Here is a 15,749-nt window from a genome sequence, read left to right as displayed (position 1 = left end):
ATGAAGGTGCTGATGTATTTTTAATCTGCAATGAATGGTTTATTCTTCTATAAAATGAATATAATATTGAAAATAACACCTCTTATAATATTATATAAAGCAACAAACGCAAGAATAGTGTATATCGTGTTAATGTGTGAAACTGTATAAATGCCAGATTTAAAAAAATTAATCATCTGTTTTATTAACGCTCTGACCACCGTGACAGTTGCAGCATGTTATCTTTTCTGGCGTTAATAGTAAGTTAAAATTATCGTCATATGAAACCGAATTTTTTAAATCCCGTAAAGGATTGCTAGCCACTGGCCGTGTAAATGCGAAGTTTTTTTATTTTTGTGCTAGATTGCAACAAATCGTATCTCATGCCTTTCAATCAGCTGTACAACACGAATTCGTTTGACGGACATACAGTTGGCGACGATAGGAAAAGAAAAAAGGATTCCGATACATCGAGAAGACAACATACCGTTTTCCGTTTCTAGGCGGTCGGAACTGCTTTGAAATTGTAATACTCAGTGAACGACATAATCAAATCGCAAATCGGACCGGATTCTTACGACTGACGAGGAAGTGATTACCATCGTTTGAAGTACAAACCTCTCTCGTTTCTTTTTTTTCTCGCCCTCCGGGTCGTAGTGAGAAAGGATCGTTCAGATATTACGTGCCACGAAACGAGAGGAAAATTTGTATCTGGACGATTGAAATCATGCCTTATGCGCTTCCTACTTTCGATTCATTTCGAAAAGTTCCCTCAAAGCCAACAGTGTTCACTACTCCAACGGTGTAACGAGATATTTGAAAGACCTTCCTGAGTGATATCTCGGTAATACTTTATCGGTCGCTGAGCGGCATATGAGACATAGTAGACCGCTTAAGATAGCGAGCTATGATTACTCTTATCCCAGGACTAACTGACATGTTAAATATCGTAGTAGCCAACGGTGATCGATACCGTTTTATTATAATAAAATCTCCGTTGTTCAAAGTAATAGACAGACAACACTGACTGCATATAGGAATTTTTTGGACAACGAAACAATCACTTTCCTGGTAATATATTTCACTTCTTTTATTTGTTGGCATTAATATTAATCAAACGCATACATCCAAGCTGTGGTTAAGTTCTATTAAATCGTTTAATTAGATACATTTGTCGCGACAAGCATTGAAATATTACAACAAATTTTGAGTAATAAAATTTGACAGTAAAATACTAGGATGTTCTATATTTCTTGAAATCACAAATTCGATTCATAAAAATAAAAAGGGAATGCTATGTTAATGTATTGTTATAAACATTTTATTAAAAAACTAGGGGGCTGTGCCCCCTGGCCGCTTCGCGGCCCAACCCCCCAATGCACTACGCGCCTATTGGCGAAGCTTGGAATGCGCTTCCAAAGTGACATGGTGGGTGGACCGTAGACTGTGGAATGCAGAGGGTAGCGTTAGGCGTGACAACATTACGCTATGATTTTATACTATAGAGCAGGGATACGCAATTGGCGGCCCGCGGGCCGGATCCGGCCCGCGAGGCTCTTCAATCCGACCCGCGACGTCCAAATTTGACTCGCAGAAAAAAATGAAAACTAAACTAAATTAAACTGAATCCTGAGATTCCGAATACAGAAAAGAGAAAAAATTAAAAAAAATGGGAATCGACTTTGTCTCACCTCCACGTGGTGATTCCTGGATAATTCAAAGAAGACAAAAATATAGGTTGTAAATTCTTAATTTTACTGTTGTGGCCCGCGATATAACATTCAAATTTTACATTTGGCCCGTCGAAAAATCTAGTTGCGTATCCCTGCTATAGAGTATGGTATAAGCGATGTAGCGTTACGCGTGACACAGTTACGATATGATTTCGTACTGTAGAGTGCGGAATAAGCCTCAGAGTGTTACACGTGGCACCATTACTCTCTATAGTATGAAATCATGACGTAACGGTGTCACGGGTAACGCTGTCACGGTTAGGTTAGGTTAGGTTGGTAAGTATGAAAATGTTACGCGTGACACTGTTACGTTATGCTTTTATACTATAGAGTACAATATAAACGTGACAGATGTAACCTAACCTAACCTAACCTAACCTAACCTAACCGTGACAGCGTTACGCGTGACAGCATTACGCGTGACACCGTTACGTTATGATTTTATACTATAGAGAGTATGATAGAATATGATAGAATACAATATAACTGTGACAGCGTTACGTGTTACGCGTGACACCGTTACGTTATGATTTTATATTATAGAGTATGATATGAAATGACAACTGCTCTGTTATTCGCTACCATATGTAGTGTGTTCCAGTTTTGCCCGTATCATGTTACTAACATATCCTATAAATAAAAATAAGAAGAATATTTATATAAACATAGGCTCTTTTATGCACCCTTAATGGATTATTACAATAAACATGAAATTCGATAATCATTTCCTATATTTTTTATAATATTTTAATAAAACGTGCTACTAATTTGTTTATTGATACTAATACGTTGTTAGTTATTTTCACAATAGTGAATAAAATTTTAAAGTACCAATATTTCAACTATGAAGATGATCAGTACGGCATATTAGTATGTATGACCAGTGCCGTTTGGATGTACCGATGCGTCATCCGCTGCAGATAAATTAAACAAATCCCTTAGAAAGTCCAAAATTAGTTTACATATTTACTGATTGTACATAGTTTCGTGTTTTTCGTAAGAAATCTTAAATAGTAGAACTGTTGCTAAATTGACACAAGAAAACCTCATTAATTCTGGTCATCATGATTGTAAACTTCGTCTGGTTGCATTCACATCCGGGTTTACAATTAACGTCATTGATGCGATACGTATAATTGAAAGTTTACAGAGAATAGCAAATATACGTAACCATTCTAATAACTTGCATTTATTCGCCGAATCGTGATCATCAGATCAAACTTAATTGCACGAGATTTCATTAATCTTCACACTGGTAGCAAAGATCTTGTCACTTGTGAATTGTTAGACTCTAACAGTGTCTCTCATTCCTTCTTCCCTACATACAGGGAATTTCAAAAGAAAAGTAACATATCAAGTGGTATACCCAATGCCTATAGTGACGTGGAATGTCGCTATACGTTTTAATTTGAATATAGTTAATCCGTTTGGGGGATACTTTGTGTTGACTTACGTGTTAATTAAATTTAACGTTTTTTATATCTTTACAGCCATAATTCTTAAATTATATTATGTGATATTATTAATACGTTAGGTATTATTTTGAGGCAGTTGCAAATTTTATTAGACAGTGTTTTTATTTTCGACTTTTACCATATGTTTTCACAATATTTTGATATACTTATTACTTACGGTTCAAAATAATTAATACAAGTCTTTCTAATTAAGTAAATAAATAAAATCTCAATAATAAAAGTGATTCGAATGAAAATTTTAAGCGTCATTAACATAACATATAAAATGATAGTGGAAATATTAGTATAAGGTATAAAATATATTTATTCAAAATTTAGCTTCGTTGATGTCAGTAAAAATCTTGGAAATGGTACTTTTTTACCCATTGTACTCAGTAACTACATTGAAGCTAAGTCATTATTAAAATTTTATTATATGCTGTACTAAATTATTGTTTTCTGTTTGCTTTTTCTCACGTTGAGAACCTAGCTTAATTTTAGTTATATTCGGATAAATTGAAAATCTAAAATTACCGCTTTATTTGTATTTCAAATGTGAAGTCTAAATTGTTCGAGTATATTATTTTTACTTTCTGCATATAATACATATACATATATCTGATTTAATGAGCGAGATAATTATATAACAAAAGTTTACTGTAATGAACGTAACTATTGAATCGGTGCGTAATTATGTACCGTTTATGTAGGTAAGTTTTCTGTTAGTGAAAATTAGTATTTTTTTCACACTTTTTTAATAAAAGTATTGTTGTACGTTTACTTGATAAAATTACAAATTGAAAATTATATTTGTACTTGACATACTACGCTCTACCACTACAAGAATGGAAGAAGGCAGATCATTTTGCGATCTCAACGAAGAAATAGGCGAAAGACAATAGTCGGAAGTGGTTTGTCTGCTTCAAATCAGGTGATAGTAGCTTGGTGGACAATCCAGGAAAAACTACCATCGGACTTCGACGACCGGGCACTTTACCACACTTTACAAACCTTTCACTAATTGTTGTATCCCCAAAAAGTTCACTGAAATTGCGAATTGACTATACTGCTGTTTACCATTCTGTCTCTTAATTGTAAATTGCAATATGACTAATATGAATATAATTTTTGATACACATTTTTATCAACTGATCGTAGAAAAATATTAAAAAAGAAAGTAAACTATAGAGCTTTTCTCGGATGGTCATTGTCAGATGGCGGATGATCATTCACTAACTGAACATTTTTATACATATAATGTTTCAGCAGCATTTGAGGAAAAGTTATAAGTTGGAAGTCTTTAACATTGTCATGAGATTGCTCTCATAAGGAAATTAATAATTATGGAATATTTTGTATCATGATAAAATCTACATGGACCTACATGGATCTAGAAGGTATTTATCTAACGGTACATTAATAAACTGGATTAAAGTAATTCGTGACAAAGCGATTTTATGCTGTGTAGTGGCTACTAGATAGCTTTTTTTCTAAAAAGTAAAGGTACTGACCTGTAAAGGGCTGCCTGACGACTTACTATACTACAACCTTGAAACAAGTTTAAATTTATAAATATTAACTATATGCAAAAAAGCTGCAACAGTGCACACATTATGTTTACTTTTTTATGCTATTTATACTCATTTTATCGTACGTACTTAGTCGATGAATTGTACAAAGTACTAAAGTTTAACTGGAAAAAATGTAAACAAGTATAATAATTTTTCGCTATAATGCTCTTTAAATTTAACATATATTTTTAATATATATAGTAATATTTAAAAAGCTCAAAATAACCTTGACCATTTATAAGAAAAACAATTGCTTAGAAGCTTTTAGTTTATTTGTAATCAGTTTAAATTACAATTATTGCAGTTTATACCCAATTTAAAATTGATTGACATTTGTTAGAAATATTTTTCTGACAAATTACCGGAAATGCTTGAAAAAACACGGTGACAGTTACGTAAAGTACGATTTAAGTTTCCTGAATTACTTGCAATTACATCACATATAATATAAATCCTTATATATATCTTGCTCGGAAAAGATTTACCAATTGCTGCCGTAACTATAAGTTGTTTATAGTCATTTCACATGTGCTGACCAGCATTTCACAATAATTGCGAAATAAAACAAAGTTACGTGCCATAAGTGAAAACTCAGTACAAGTGTAGAATCGATCATTTTACGTTGAATGTATTGATGAAGTGTTTATAGGTTCACCAAATTTCATCAAACTTAAAATTTTTAATTAACATAGGGTACTATTTTACGGTAGATATTAGATTTTTTTATTATTTTCAAATCGAGTACTTAACATGTTGGAACCTAATTCGTACTAATCGTAAATAATCAATATGATAATTCTATTACAACCAACTAGTTGTGTAGCTACATTGAAGATATGAACAAAATATATATATTAAACATATATTGCCATCTGTAACAAACTTTAAATGTCAAATTAATTCAATATAAATGAAACTTTATGATAATTTTTTTAATCAAATTGTACGACTGTTTATTTTGAAGTGGATCATTGCTTGCTGTTACTAACGATTAAGACCGGTAATAAATAAATATTGTTTTAGAGCATTTTTATAAAGGAAAATATGCTCAAATTGTATCGAATTATTTATGTTAAAAAATTCTATATTTATGGTGATTTTATCATGAAAGTCAAATTTAAGAGCCGTGATATCAAAACATGACAAATGAAATAAATTTAGTTAAAAATTTGTATTATAAATATTCAAACTTTTAATATGATATTTATAAAATGTAAGAAAACTCAATAGTCCAGAGGAAGCTAAAAGTATCTATTTTTCCTGGTGATAATTGGATACAAGTTATTAATGATAAGTGTATTTGTCCTTCTAACAGCAAGACTTCATTTTAAAAATTTTATGGTAAATAATAATTTGTATTTTCTTTTAGAATAATTTACACTATATTTTTGTTGGATGACCTATCTTAAACAAATAATAAGTCATAGCCAAACCATGACTCTCTCGATGCACAACAACAAAAACAGCGTACATCCACTATTAGTCATAAGGGCTAAGGTTGTCCTCCCCCACTAGAGAGAGGATATATATATATTGTCACTGACCACGGGTTCGGTGAGAAAGAGTCCAGAAATTGTAGAAAGAGTTTAGACAGAGAATCAGTTTTGCTGTAAGTTAGCAAGGAGGTCGTTGTTTCTATTCTTCACACGATTTTCTGTTAAAGTTGAGTTCGGCGTAATCATAGAGGTTTTAAATCCAATAAACTTTTGCTTATTGTAAAGTGGTTTTATTCCTCAACCCGGATTCCAACATTTTTTTATAATTTTTTATTTTTTAAACAAAATTTAAAATATAATTTTCGCTCTAGATTTAGAAATTTACTTCCACAAAATTTTCGTCCCATATCGTACATGATCAATGATGACTGTAAATATAATTATCTACGATTTAATACGCACGTATCTTTTGAAATATCACCGGTGATTAAATGTCATTATTATTTGTATTCAGTTAAATTTTAAATAAATTTCCTAGTAAAGTAAGTTTGAGATATAACCATCTTAATTCGCGATAACCTAATGCTGAAGATGATGTTGCATCTTTTGCTTATCTTATATGTCAGTAAATGATTGACTGCATGCGGACAACTTTGCACGAAGACAATAATGCCAGCAGCTAACGGCAAAAAAGAGAAGGTGTATCGATGCGCAACGTTAGCATGCCAAGCACGATACCATGGGAATCACTTGCCAAGGAACGTGGGAGTTTGCAGCCACACCTTGATCGAAGAATCGTATTGAAAAGGACGTTTTACGAAGATACTATTCCAGAGGAAAGGAGAAGATGAGTGGGGGAAAGGAGGAGAAAGAGTGTTTCGTTCGTCGAAAAATATTTGTCGAGAGTGAAAGCATCCGGCCTACTATAATACAGGGACGAGCTTCGGAGCAATCTCTTGGAGTAATGTGATACTTTATGACCCTAACAAACCAGATGTCCAACAGGTCGCTTTTAGCACGTGATAAAATGCACTACTCAATTGCGATGATATTTCTGCAACAATATTTACAATAATTATATATTAAATGGCCGATTTTGAAACATATAAACGTTTAATATAATTTTATGACTCAAAGATATCGCAAAATAACACGTATGGCATATTAATTTGCACGTCAAGATTTGGTAAAACTGATTGCATTAATATTTCACCATTATTTTTTATGCAACATAGCTGGCTCTTCATTTCAACAGAAAGTGAAATAATTTGCAATTCAATAATGTTCTTAGGGGGTACCAATTGTTTAATTGTTTATCTTTCAGAATGATAATTAAATTTTCGATTTATTCTGGTATAAATAATAGATCAAAATGCAATTTTTAAATTATCCTATTTTTTCTGTGACGTTTTATACACTAACATAGAAAAGTACAAAGATTTTATCTTGTAAATGATTGATTTATTTGTTCAAGAACCAGTTATTCAAAATGCGAACGAAGTGTATATGCGTAAGACTTTTTTCGAATTTCAATTCTTACATTGATATAATACGTGTAGACATAGGTTTGCATTTTTTCATGTGATTAAACTGTATAAACCATTTCATCTTTCACAATCAGTCATATGATATGCAAAAATTTATAAATTTGAACATGCATATTTGAAAATGCATTACCCTTTTGTAATAAGAGTTTAATAACATGCAGTAACACACAATGTAAAAATATATTAAAGTTATACATATACAGGGTGTATAAAAAAAGGTCGAAACCCTTGAATATTTCGAAAAATATAAGTTTTATCAAAAAATGTTTCAGACAAAAGTTGTAGGGTTTAAAAAGTTCTATTTACTGGCAATATTATTTTGACCTTGAAGAGTCACTAGAAGGTCGCGTGAAGGTCACTTCAATTTTTTTAAATGGAACACCCTATATATTTTTGCATATTCTTGTAGCTTACCTCGAGAGCTTTCTAAAACACTATGATAAAGTATTTTTTGATTAAAAACTTTTTGAGTTATTAAGGTTTGAAATTTCCAATAATTTTGACAAATTACAAAATATTTTACAAAATATTCACTTTTCAATAATCTTACCCTAATACTTTTATGCACAAAATAATGAGATAAATTGACTGGCGTAAAGAAAATACACAATTGTTTAAAAAAATTGTTTGAAAATTTATTTACTTATTTTTTTTTTAAACAATTGTGTATTTTCTTTACGCCAGTCAATTTATCTCATTATTTTGTGCATAAAAGTATTAGGGTAAGATTATTGAAAAGTGAATATTTTGTAAGATATTTTGTAATTTGTCAAAATTATTGGAAATTTCAAACCTTAATAACTCAAAAAGTTTTTAATCAAAAAATACTTTATCATAGTGTTTTAGAAAGCTCTCGAGGTAAGCTACAAGAATATGCAAAAATATATAGTATGTTTTTTTTAAAAAAAATTGAAGTGACCTTCACGTGACCTTCCAGTGACTCTTCAAGGTCATTTTTTGATAAAACTTATATTTTTCGAAATATTCAAGGGTTTCGACCTTTTTTATACACCCTGTACGTATATTTACATGTGTTGTAGCTTTTAATAGTTGAATCAAATTCAAATGTGCAGACGAAACAAAGACTGCATTAAGTTTATAACGTCATATTGAATCACATTATTTTTACGCTGAAACTACGCTTGCGTTACATTACTTTTACGCTGAAATTCGTCCCTGTCACAGCATCCGCATCATCTGCAGCGTGCTACACGAGGTAGCGATCTTCTCCTAGGGATCGTGACGACTTAAACTTTCGTTTAATTTATTATGGCGTGCGCACAGGTCCAATCAAGAACTTTCTCTCGAAGGGAAAAATCCAGCCGATCGTACTTCGCCTCTTTCACTCGCCACTTCTCCTCTCTATCATTCGTTGCTTTCATCCGGAAATAACCGGGAAACGATCCTACAACGTTATTAACGATACCCGGAGAAGCGGAAAATATAGTGTTGGAGGCGAATCGAATATCTCTTGACGCGAACTGTTCCCAATTAAATGGCAAAAACTTTTTGAAATACGGGCTTTGATTCGGGTTAATTCAACCATATTGGCGAAATAACGGTTTAACAGAATTGACAACTGTAACTAATAGATGCAAGGTATGATTAAAGAAATTGTTTATTTAGTAGAAAGTTATAGTGAAATTAATCATCTCTGATACTTGTGGATGTAAAACTTGTATGTACAACATACTACTTGAAAGTATTTAAATATATAAGATATTCATTTAATTGTAAGTATAATAATAAGGAATGAATACTAAATTTTGAAAGTCCACCTAATAGACGATACATATTGAAATAGGTAATTAAATTTGCATTACACTGATGTTTTAACACGGTACATTGTATATATAAAATTTAAAAAATTTTATAATTCATGTAAATTGATAATATTATAAAATCATGCATGCGTAGACTCAAGGTGATTCAACATATGTATATAGTAAAACTGCATATACTTGAAAAATTAATAAATAAATAATCGTAGAACTTTAAATTCAGAAAACTTGTTTATGAAATTTTTATTTCAGCAATGCAAATATCATTATTCCATATAATACTTAATCACAGTTAAGAGTCATACCTAGTAAAAAGTTGTGCTCTAATATCTGCTTCTGTTGTTATGCTTAATATGTTACATATGTATATACCTACCAAAGTTCATAGAACACGTATTCAATCAATTTATATGTCTAATGTATGTTAAAGTAACTTAACAAGTTATTCAATGACTAAGAAACTGTTTTAACGATCGAACTAAAATTACGATGAAGGATTAAATGACTCAAGTGAATTTTAGTTCCTTATAATGATACAAAGATATCGGAAATAACATCGCGAATATAATTTATGTCTTTAAACAATTTACGAGTAACGCCATATTTCAGGTGAAGCAACTTGTATAACAAGATTCACTAAGCAATCAATGATTATTTTCTAGCATAATAAAATTTAACCCCTCCGGACAAACACGCTTTCGCCGCTCGTATAACGATTTATGATAGTTTGTCACGAATATTTTGTGTACCTTTGAGTGTGCAGTAACGATTTGGTAGGAAACTAGAAATATCCAGATAAAGTTAATCGGTCGCTTTCGATCTCCTAATGGGTCAAATGCTTTCAATACCTTAATAGATTCCATTATATACAGGTTGTTTAAAATAAACTTTTATCCGAAATTATTTTTGAAAAGGAAATAGAAACTTGATTTTCCGAAATTATTTTCAAAAAGAAGCGAAAAGCTTCTTTCCATTGCGGTGTATTACAATTTTACTTACAATACTATCTTCTTTAATGAATATTTTCAATTTACCATTCTTTTCATTTTTTAATATATTGTGAAATAAGTATTAAAAGATCGATATGTGTTCGATTGTTAAAGGTTAAAAAATCTTGGATAAATTTGGAATCTTATTAATTGTTTTTCAAATTTGTAATATCACTAAAAATATTTTAAAAAACGGTTATGTCACTATGCTGTTATTTACTTTAATTATTAGTTAAACATTATGCTGTTACTTTTAACATATTTTTTATTCCATTATTACGGTTGTCTTAATTTGATTTAAAAGACGTGATATAAAATAATTGAGCACTAACATGTCTGTTATATCGTATGAAGTTTAAAAAAAATGAAATTTGTGTCATCGTTAAAATCGTATAACTTTTTCAATTATTTACAAAGAATAATAATTTTATTCTTGTGTAATGTGAAATGTGAATAAGTGGCTATCCAAAATATTATCTACTTTCATTAAAAATAAATAATTTCACTTTAATTTTTTCTGGCAAAGTAACACTTTGTCAGAATTTTTTATAGAGAACTTTATTTCTAATAAATTCTCGCTTGAAATTTAGAAATTTCTGTTTTTTTTTTTCATTTATAATGATTTAAGAATTCAGTAAGAAAAATTTTAACTTTGGGGTTATACTATTTAATGCTCTTGCGAGTGGACTACATTTACAATGATTTTTGTGTTTTAAGGAAAGTTAAATTAATCCACATAGTTACTTATAAGCATAGGTATTTGACAAAAAATAACTCTAAATTCGCACAATACTCTCTTTTCGAAGGAATTGACAGGTATTTTTCGCCCCTTCGAATTTGGCGGCTTGCGGGAAGCAGCAATAAAATTCTTTAAGCATCATTTGTATCGTACAGTTGAAATAGAAACAATCTTGAATTCAGGGCCTTTAACTCTATGGCCCAGTGGTTCAAATATCCTAACAGCTTTTACCCCAATCCATTTCCTTATTGGATATTCGTTAAAAAATATACCTGAGTTTGATCAGCGGGAGGTGCCAATCAATCGATAATTCATCTGGCAAGGAATTCACCAAGCATTGTAGCAGTAAACACAATCAATACGAAGTACACACACAGTTATTTATAAAATTTGAAGTTAAAATTCACTGTCATTATTGTTTTAATAAATAAGTGTTACGGTTATTTGTTTTGTAAAATCAGTGTCCAAGCTTCATATACGCAATTAACTGGTCGTTAGTTCAGCGAGTGGAAGCGTGGCATACACGAAAGATTGTTTCAAAATAAAATAAAATTTTGCTCACGCCAAAAAATTATTTAAATGTTCAATTTATGTTTCTTAACTACTTTTTAAAAGATTGTAGTTGTTTATAGTATTCGACACATAAACATAAAAACCGCTCTTCTACTAAAAAAAAATTCAATTCCTTCGTAACTATAACATTTAATCGAAAGCTTTAAAAGCGAAGCCTAGGTTCCTCACAAAGGAATTTTAATAAAACAAGAAGAAAATGTAAGTAAATTATTTACACTATCTTTTTAAGTATAACATCAAAATTATCTTTTGAAAACATTCTTACAAATTTTTAATAATATTAATAATAATGATGATTGATAAAGGGGCACGATAAATGTTCTATTTATGTAAGTCACTATGTCTATGTCCATTTTTTTTCTTATAGCTAATGGTAAGATATACGATTGAAATATATACAGTGGAATTCCGTTATATGAATGATAGCTGCGAATAAGACCACAGCACCATATAACGAAATTTAACATTACGTACAATATTTGCTAATAATATTAAGGTTATCTCAAAGCGTTGTACCAAATTTCACATTGGTTTAGATACAAACAATATTTATATACGAAATTATCCTATTACCTAATCACAACTAACTATCTAACTATATGAGTGATCTAATAATAAAGATATCTAAATATTTCTGCACAGTTACATTTTATGATGGTGTTGTTTCTCATTCGTTTATAAAATAAATGTAGTAAAACTTACGTTTCTGTAAATTAGAATAAATACTCTATCACCCCCATAATATTTCTCTCTTTAATCTAATAATAAATAATTATTTAAATATTCTGATATTCGGATATTAATAGCATTTACTGCAATGTTACATATTTCTCTGAATACCAGATCATGTATAAATTTTATCGCAGTAAGTTAAGGTTGTACTTAGCCAACATTTCTTGTAAATAAATAATTATATTGTGTTTCTGCAATGTAAAAAAAAAATACGAACGTCACACTTTCTAATTACTTGTCTACCAACTTTCTCGTTGTGTTCGTATCTACAATCTGATAAATCGAATAGATTGCATCGAAGCTCGTGCCCTCATAATTCTTCAGAGGGTAACATCGCTATAGTTATCTGCGATCGGATGCTTCTGACTTCCGTATCCTTACATAGAAAGTGGATCATGACCGATATGTTGAATAAACGGCTGGTAAAGTTTGCGATCAAGATTTGCCGGTTACATGAATTGATTTGCAAGTGAATAAATTGTGTACCGAATTGAGGAAATGAACTGCCAAACGAGAAACATTTAAGTCCTAATTTATAGTTAACAGACTGACTATTCTAATTAATATCTGCAACAATTTATAGATAACATTTTTAAATGAGGGTGATAATGAGAAGGTGTAAAAACTAAATAAACTGTTCAAAGTGCACATATAAGATACATGAAATATGCTAATAAAGTTAATACCTTCAATTGCCTGGGGCACGGAAATATTTTATGAATACATATTTGCATAAATATCGGCAGCTGACTAATGAAATTAACAAAAATATATAGTGTGAAAGTTCTTCAAGATAAATTTATTTTTACAGAGAAGTGATATGTTAAAATGATTAAATACATTTTCTATGTGCAGTAGGATTTTCCATTACGATTCTAGTAGCTGAATGAAATGCAAAAAAAAACTGTTCTGTATTTTTTAGTTATTAAAAGAAGAATCAATATTTTCTATTCCGTTCTTAAATATAATAAACACTAAATATGTAAGTAGACAGTCAATTAAAAAAAAATTATAATAAATAGAATCTGCTTTGCAAGGAAGGTGTTACGGATAATTAGTTATTAGAACGAATACTCTCCATTTAACACATGCTTCAACTACTATTTAAAATATAGGAGCAATTTGACAAATTCTTTAACACTTAAACTAATTAAAAAGAATTACAATTTGCAGTAATGAACAATATCGCAATAAATAACTTGATTAGTTATTTAAAAATTTGTTGAGTTCTTTTTGTTTCACATCTGGCGTTTTTTTCGCAAAAATGATACATTGATTTATTTTAAATATATAAACAATATTTTCTGTATATACTGTTTTGTATCTTATTACGTAAATAAATTTTGCAGTTAATTACTGTACCCGTCTAAGGAGATCGATTGTATTATAATTTACATTTAAAGCATTTTGTTCCAGCTTGGTCTGAATGTTTAAAATTATTAAACTTTTCATGTAAAATACCTTTGAAAAATACCTTTGAATATTAATGACCTTTCTTCGTACACAGTATTGTTCTTCCTGTGAACCCTCCGCATGTTTATAATATTGTATCTAATAATACACAATAGAACGATATGAAACGTTAACAATTAGACTGATACAAAGATGAAAGTATTGTATTAGTTTTTTGCAAACAAAATGTTAAAATTATTAATAGAAGTTATAATACCCCCATTTGCGTCAAAAACATTATTCATTAATTTGAATTTGATCGTAAATTACCAGTAACATTCGCTGTGGAATGTTGTGATAGAAACTTGTAAAGCAATAATACATGAATTCCACATTAAACCACTTTGCTTTCTTTAACTTGATTCTTTTCGTATTAGGTTTATGGATTTCACTTTATTTTTAATCTAAAAGTAACTGCACATCGGACTTCAACAAACCTACTGTTAACATACATTTTTAAATATTTAGGAGAATGAGGTTTTACTTTTCTACCTTTTTGTTTCATAGTTTTTATTCTTTTATTTATTAAATTTCAAAAGTTTTACATGTATACGAGAAACAACTTGTATTACTAGTGTGACAATTAATTTCATATTATAAATAAAATATATTAATTTTGGGAAAAAACCATTACTTTATTTTGATTCCAAGAATTGCCGATCTTATGTGAAGGACATTTTATAAAAGTTTATATATTTATTTTCATCAAATTTTATACGCCAAATAAGTATAGGGTAAGTGGCATTATGTGTTATTTTGATGTAATAAAACTATGTCAGATCGTGAATGTCTCGGCCATTTAATGACAATAATCTAATAACACGAATTCAATTGGATAAATTTCAGATTGGTTATCGATGATGTTTTGATTCTTCTCTTTGTTATTGCCTGAAACTGGCCTTGGGAATGTGGTTAGGTTAGTATATCTGATTGAGAGTCTGCTTCAGTATTACTCGTTCACATTTAATGGCACTTTCACAATCACAAATATATATGTATATCTTTAAATGTCGTACTAATTGTTCATGAATATATAATCGTTTTATCATCATCTTTAAAAAATTTTCAAACATGTTATTACAATTTTATTTTTATTTTTTAAGAATTTAAACAAGTATTATCAAAAACCTTTTGCCGGCTTCTCTGCGATATTAGTTTCATTTTTATCCTTTTTAAACCTCATTGCCAAAATATTATCAATAACACCTCTAGTTACTTCAGATAATAATTCTAGTTATATTAATAGTAACAATAAGTTTCGAATACTAATACTTAAAATATATATTTTTTTAATTTACCTAATCAATTTAATTTAAGTTTAATCGTTATTAAAATTTCACGACACTTTACCGAAGTAAAAAGATTTTAATGGATAGTATATAAGCTAATTAATTAAACAATATCAACATAAAAGTTTGAAAACAATTGATAGACGTATAAAAATATTGTACTATTTATAGTTTATATGAATATTAAATAATGTATGTAGAAAATATTTATACTTGTAATAATATTAAATTAATTTCAATGTCTTTTAATTTCCTGCTTTTTCTACTTTTTTTTCTATTTAGATATCCGTAAAGTTCTTCTATTTAATGTATACATATTAATCACACAACAACATATGTAATTTGTTATATATCTAATAATATTAGAATTATAATTATTCTCTTATTTCCACTTAATTCACTAAATTAACTTCTAAATAATCTATCGTTGTATGATCTTTATCAAATTGAGGGAAAGATACACTCTTAAAACTT

The 15,749-nt window shown here is 29.7% G+C and overlaps 1 protein-coding gene across 3 annotated transcripts in view; it reads right to left on the bottom strand.

Moving 5' to 3' along the window:
- LOC100880726 (uncharacterized) overlaps positions 1-15,749 on the bottom strand; it is a 235,716-nt gene that overhangs the window by 30,346 nt on the left and 189,621 nt on the right. The window lies entirely within an intron of this gene.

This window comes from Megachile rotundata, chromosome 9 (genome assembly GCF_050947335.1).
Source record: "Megachile rotundata isolate GNS110a chromosome 9, iyMegRotu1, whole genome shotgun sequence".
Classification (NCBI taxonomy): domain Eukaryota; kingdom Metazoa; phylum Arthropoda; class Insecta; order Hymenoptera; family Megachilidae; genus Megachile; species Megachile rotundata.
The sequence above is the reverse complement of the archived record's forward strand: the minus strand, read 5'-3'. Positions and strand labels throughout refer to the sequence as shown.